Raw genomic sequence first — 6,153 nt, 5'->3', positions numbered from 1 at the left:
CGGACTTACCCTCCTCCCCACCCCTCTCTTACGCACTCCCAACAGATCCTCTTCAGACGCCTCCAGACCCGCTCTCTGTCATCCCCTCAGCTTTTATCCCCCTATTGCGGCACATCCCCTGCATGCTCTCTATGTGGTGACCACCAAGCCACACTCTCCCATATCCTTTTCGGCTGCCCTGCTGACCCTCCTCCGCGGGGACAGCACGCCATCTCGAGCTGGGAGGACTGGGAGGTCCTGCTTATGTCTGCAGACCCAACATCGCAGCTTGCTGCGGTGACTCGGGCTGCCGACGTCATGTCCCGGCATGACCTACTTGATGCAGTGCGGGACCGCGCAGTGGCCCAGGGACCCAGCTGGGTCTACATAAAACTCACTTGCTGAATAAAGTTTTTCTGTCTGTCTGTCTGTTAAAGAACCCCAGGTAGTCGAAATTTCCGGAGACCTTCACTACGGCGTCCCTCATTGCATGAGTCGCTTTGAGACGTTAAACCCGCATAAACTAAACCAAAACACCATTCTGTAGACCTGCCTGTTTGTGCGTCTGGCTGCGATAATAAAGGGAACAGTAAATTTGCACAAAAAGAGAAGAAATTTTGTTGCTACTTCTACACTGAAGTGGAAAATGTCTCATGGCCATTACGCATCCCGAACAAAACTACACAGAAAAAAGGGGAAGTTTTCTTTCCTCTAATTCTTATGGAATACGAACTGAACGCAAATAATATTCGTATTCTCTTTCATGTTGGAGCCGCCTGCACTCATATGCACGCAGTAACACTAAGAACTGCACCTCTATTCTACTTCTTCCATTTTTCTGCGTTCATAAGCGGAATAAGTGCAAAGTATTCGTCATGAGAATATAATGCCGATAATTAAGTGCGGCATGAATGTGTGACGCTCATCATAACGCTGCTTCCGCGTAGCCAGCTGCTACGGTTTATGGGGGTCTAACATCCCAAAGCGACTCGGGCTATGAGGGACGCCGTAGTGATGGGCTCCGAAAATTTCGACCACCTGGGGTTCTTTACGTGCACTCTCATCACACAGTAAACGGGCCTCTAGAATTTCGCCTCCATTGAAATTCGACCGCCGCGGCCGGGATCGAACCCGCGTCTTTCAGGTCAGCAGCCGAGCGCCATAACCACTGAGCCACTGCGGCGGCTCCCACCCAGCAGCTACAAGGAAATATAAAAGGCTGTGGCGCAAACCTGGGGAATTTATTTTTCGAAGGAGATTTTGCTTGAAGACGGAGACCAGCTCGCGCTACGAGCGCCACTCGCCCTTTCATGGCACGTAGGTGTACACGTCCTCGTCATCGAGAGCCCTCTTTATGTACTCTCGTTTCTCCATGGCCTCGATCCTTTTCTTGATCTCATGGGGGCTAGGGATGAACCCTATGCGCAGCAAGCTGATAACCTCAGGGACGAGCTCGTTGTAGGAGAGCTTCCGGTGTTTCTTCATCACTCGCACAATGGCGGCGTCCAATTGAAACCTTAGTTCTCCACTGATCACGTTTCCTGCCACCGCCTCGTTCCTATTCGCCTCGTTCTTCCTCTGGGCGGCGAGCAACACGATCTTCACCTGGCGAGATTCAGGAGCGAAAGAGTGATTCACTGCAAAGACCTGGCCTCGTTTGATGTCATTTGCCTCAGGTTCCTTGACGAGCACCCGCTCGTTGGATTTTCCTGCTGACAACGACAGAAGCACGTTCACCAAGTCCTCCTCGGGAATGCCAGTCTTGTAGGCTATGTCCTCGAACGGGATCCTCTCGCGGTCATTGAAGAGCATCAAAACGCACATTTGGTACGTGGATACTAGGATGGTGTTCGTGTGTGCGTCACTGGAACGATGTGGGGACGCAGAATACATGGACAGCTCGTTGTCCTCGTCGAACACACTCAGTTCCGCCGAGCCAAACTGTGGCTGCAGAGTCAGCTTCCGGGCCTTGTGCTTCGCCATGTAGAACAGCCTGAATGTCTCAAAAACACCACGGGGGGCAGCAGGAATCTTGATTTGCTGCGTAACCGCTGGAACAGGCCAAGAGCCCTTGGTCAACAGGCGTACATTCAGGTCTAATTCATGCAAGTCGATTTCACATGAAGCCAAGATGGTCTTAAACTGCGCTGTCATGGTATTGGAGATAGCGACGTCGTTGAGCACGGCCTCAAGTTTTGACGTGAACATGCGGCCGCACTGAGCCTTGAGTTTGAAGATCATGTTTTTTTCGGCATCCTCTGAAACGCCTTCGTTAAGTAGCAGCCGCTTGCAGAGGTGCTCCCTGTAGTAGCTTTCGAAAAGGTCTTTGTCTTTCAGGAACCGGAAGATCGCGACCATTTTGTCGAGGAGCTGCTCTCGCTGGTGGCGAGTCATTTCTTTTATGCTGTTACTCAGTATGTCATCTACAAACAAGGCCAGATCCTCGGGCGATTTACGGTTGAGGCTGAGGAAGTACTCGAAGTTGGCATCGATCATCTGCTTCACCAGGCGCTCGCCATTAAAAGAGCTGTGCAGTAGGTGGTCAAATTGGTCCTTAAGATCCAGAAGCTTCTTTACAATACAGAGTGAGTCTGTCTCGTCACCGTCCTCCGTCATAATTGACCTGCCAAGCTCCCGCACGTACGTGTTCGCACGATCTAAAAATGTTTCCAGGCCGTTCTTAGTGTGACTAAGCAGACGAAACACGCGAGCTAGTTCCTCCACCTGTTTGTGTACCAGCATGTGTACAACTCCCGAGCCTTCCATATCCACGATTTTCTTGACATGGTTTGCGACCAGCTCCTCGTAGACCACATGTCTGATGAGGCGTTGGGTGGAAACACTCAGGCACTCCTTTGCCAGCTCCACCTCTTCGCTGATACGCTGCTCCGCCATGTCGACGTAGGCGATCGCCGTCATTTTAGCAAGGTGCTTCTCACTTTCCAGGGCGTAGAAACTTGCGGTCTGCGCCAGAAATGGGCGCTCGAAGTCTTGCTCGTAGACTGAATTATCAATACCAAGCTTTGCCAGCATCTCACAAGTGTCCTTGATCAGCACCCTGTCGACGTTCTCGCCCATGCGCTCGCGGTTTATAATGTGAAGCAGTGCATCCCGAAGCTTATCCCGTATGTCAACGTGGCGGGCTATTTCGTCCCGGAAAATAACCCTGCCCAAGTTGTACACACTATGCTCTTCGTTCTGCGGTACGTACACGGAGTCCATATGCAAGGCAAAGTGGTCTATCACTTTCATCTTGGCCTGATGTTCGTTCCAAGCGCTGTTTAGTGTTTGCAGGAAGGTGTCTTGAGCGGAGGCCACGATCCTTGGCCGCACGTTGTTCACCAGTTGCTCAACTACCGCTTCGCGCAGGCCGCCGTAGAGTGTCGCCCCTTCTCCGTGGAACACCATGGTGTAGGCTCTGCGGTACAGCTCGTCGAATCGCTCACCATCCGAGCCGTTCGCCTGGATACCTTGTATTGCGTTCCACAAGGGCTGCCAGACGTTATCGGGGATGTCATCTTCCCCCGGACGGCGAAACATCGATACCCACACCTTCTTGGATTTTTTCTTCTCGGGGACTGAGGCTATGGCGTCCGCCGCTTCACGTTCTTTTCGCTGTTTACAGCTCTGCTCGAGCCATCGGCACTTCTTTCTCTTCCGGTATGACTGTTTCGCATGCGCGTGCATGTGCACAAGAACGTGTAGGTACTCTTCCAATGCGGACGTAGTTATGAAACACAAATTAATTCCAGTAATCTAAACATATTAAACTCGGCTGCATTACTGCCAAACAGTTTCAATTAGCGTTACATATTTAATGGAGATCTCATAGTGGCGGGATGAGTGGTTTATTGGTGAAAAATTCACAGATTATGTTTACAACATTCGATTCAGAGCGAAAGCACGGGGTTTTGTTTGCCAGCTGATTTTACGAATTTTTCATGCTTGAATGACTAAAATGAGGTACGCACATGATGACTGATTCAGTTTTCTGTCCTTTTTTTTAGCGGAAAAGCAAATGATTTTTTTGCTCGGGTCTGAACATCTGGATTAGTGCTGCATAGAAGACGGCGATGAGAGGGCAATGCCGCGGGACGGAGCTCTCGCACCAGGCTGTGCATGCGGCGTTGAAGACGACGATGATGAGCACTCGCACTAGGATGTCCCTTGTGGGTGTATGCCATTTTATGAGGCCAACAACAACAACAACGTGTCATTAGCTTCTAAGCCGCCGCGGTGGCTGAGTGGCTATGGCGCTCGGTTGCTGACCAGAAAGGCGCCGGTTCGATCCCGGCCGTGGTGGTTGCATTTAGATGGAGGCGAATTTCTAGAGGTCCGTGTACAGTGCGATGCGTTAAAGAACCCCGGTTGGTCGAAATCTCAGAAGCCCTTCATTACGGTGCCTCTCATAGCCTTAGTAGCTTCGGGACGTTAAATCCCCATAAAAGAAACTAAACCAAACCATTAGCTTCTTGAGGACAACAACAAGAGCAAGAGACGATCACATACACGCAGGAGACGGTTTTGCTAGTATCTGATCCTGCAATCCGGATTAACTTTATTTTTCATTCTGCGACAATGTCACCTGTCGAACAGATCAATTTGCACAAAGCAGCTAACAGCAGACAAAAATAAGCAGCAGTATGCTCACCACAAAACAATCAAAGAACAGAAAAATGGTTGCGATCAGACTTTCTGGCTAGTTTTTGAGAGCAAGTGCGTGGGGAACAGCCATTTATAGGAATCGTTGCTGAGCCCTTTAGGCGCACTAATATTCAATAAAAGGCGCGGTGCTTTGACCTTACGATTGCTTTTCGCAGGCTTGATCTCTCACATTTTCACTACACGCTGTATTTTGGAGCTGTTGTTTTTTTTTTGGACCTAAAACTACTGTCCATTAACACCTTTTTAGCGGTCACGAAGCTTCCACTTAGTTTTATGCAGGGTCTTGGAAGCTACCGCTACGGCCATCGATGTGAATGAGGAGGCGACGATTCGGCGCCGGAAATGACGGGTTACGTAATGCGTTCGTGTTCGTACGCACTTATGGATGTTTCTGCGACTTTTCGCTGCTGATTTTTGGCAAGTTACTGGTCCAGTACATATATAGTACATATATATGCAACGCACATTCATAGCAAAACAAAAAAAATTTTGGGGTGAGACTTGGGGCAACAGTAGAAAGATTATATATATTTAACCTACGCAAAGTAATTCCTGGCTGGAAAAATGTTTCTCCAAGTCCTATGTTATTCAGACGTTAAAAATTACCGAGTGCGAGTTCTCGGGAAAAGAATTACTGATGCCCTGCCTCGATACCCAGCCGCTTGGTAAAGTTACCAGCTGATGGAGCATGCACGTTCCCACATACCTTCACACATGTCAGACCATTGGCTTACGTGACTGCATCGAAATATTTTTTTTTTCTCGCACGCTCTCATCCGGTAAACTTTTGCGGCCGATAGTACACATTAATGTGGACTGTCAACTCGCAGCATTTTCTGAGAGAGCACTACAGCTGCTTGACATCTGTTTGTTTCATAAGCATTTTTCACTCTACATATAGCTGATGGGTTGCTCTTTTCTCTTAGCTTGCCTACGCAGTAAATTCTAATTCGCGAAAAAGAGGGCAACGTGTCCTTCGACCTAATCATGTAGAGAGATTTTGTCCTTCGCAATAATAATCTTTGTTTATTGGGTTTCTAGCCTCATACACATCTTCGATGACAAAAATTGGAGAGAAAACTTAACCTCCGCCTTCAGGGTATGCCGCGATAGTGTAATGGGTTTAGATAGCGTAAAGATGATGATGGTGATGATGGATTTTTATGGAGCTATAGGGCAGCTTTGGCCAAAGAGCGCCATGGCACAAGGTATTTTCTTCTACTCACGGTGGAGTCAAAGACCCATTTCCCAAGCATTTCACCCTCAAGAAGCCGAGCACCAGGTCAGGGGAAAGTTTGTACAGGTTGTATCACTGGTTTGTACCCGGCGGCACTGGGGATCCAACCCTGTACCTCCCGCATGCGAGGCGTATGCTCAAACCATTAGGCCAACGCTGCGGTTTAGATAGCGTAAGTTTGGCTTTGATGGTTTATGGGGTCTTAACGTCCCAAAGCGACTCAGGCTATGACGGACGCCGTAGTGAAGTTCTCCGGAAATTTCTATCACCTA

General features: G+C 49.1%; 1 pseudogene; it reads right to left on the bottom strand.

Moving 5' to 3' along the window:
* Window positions 1-1,287: 1,287 nt before the first annotated feature.
* LOC144120876 (cullin-3 pseudogene) lies at window positions 1,288-3,519 on the bottom strand (annotated as a pseudogene).
* Between the last annotated feature and the right edge of the window lie 2,634 nt (window positions 3,520-6,153).

The sequence above is a fragment of the Amblyomma americanum genome, chromosome 1, assembly GCF_052857255.1.
Source record: "Amblyomma americanum isolate KBUSLIRL-KWMA chromosome 1, ASM5285725v1, whole genome shotgun sequence".
Classification (NCBI taxonomy): domain Eukaryota; kingdom Metazoa; phylum Arthropoda; class Arachnida; order Ixodida; family Ixodidae; genus Amblyomma; species Amblyomma americanum.
This window is presented reverse-complemented; position numbering and strand designations above follow the sequence as displayed.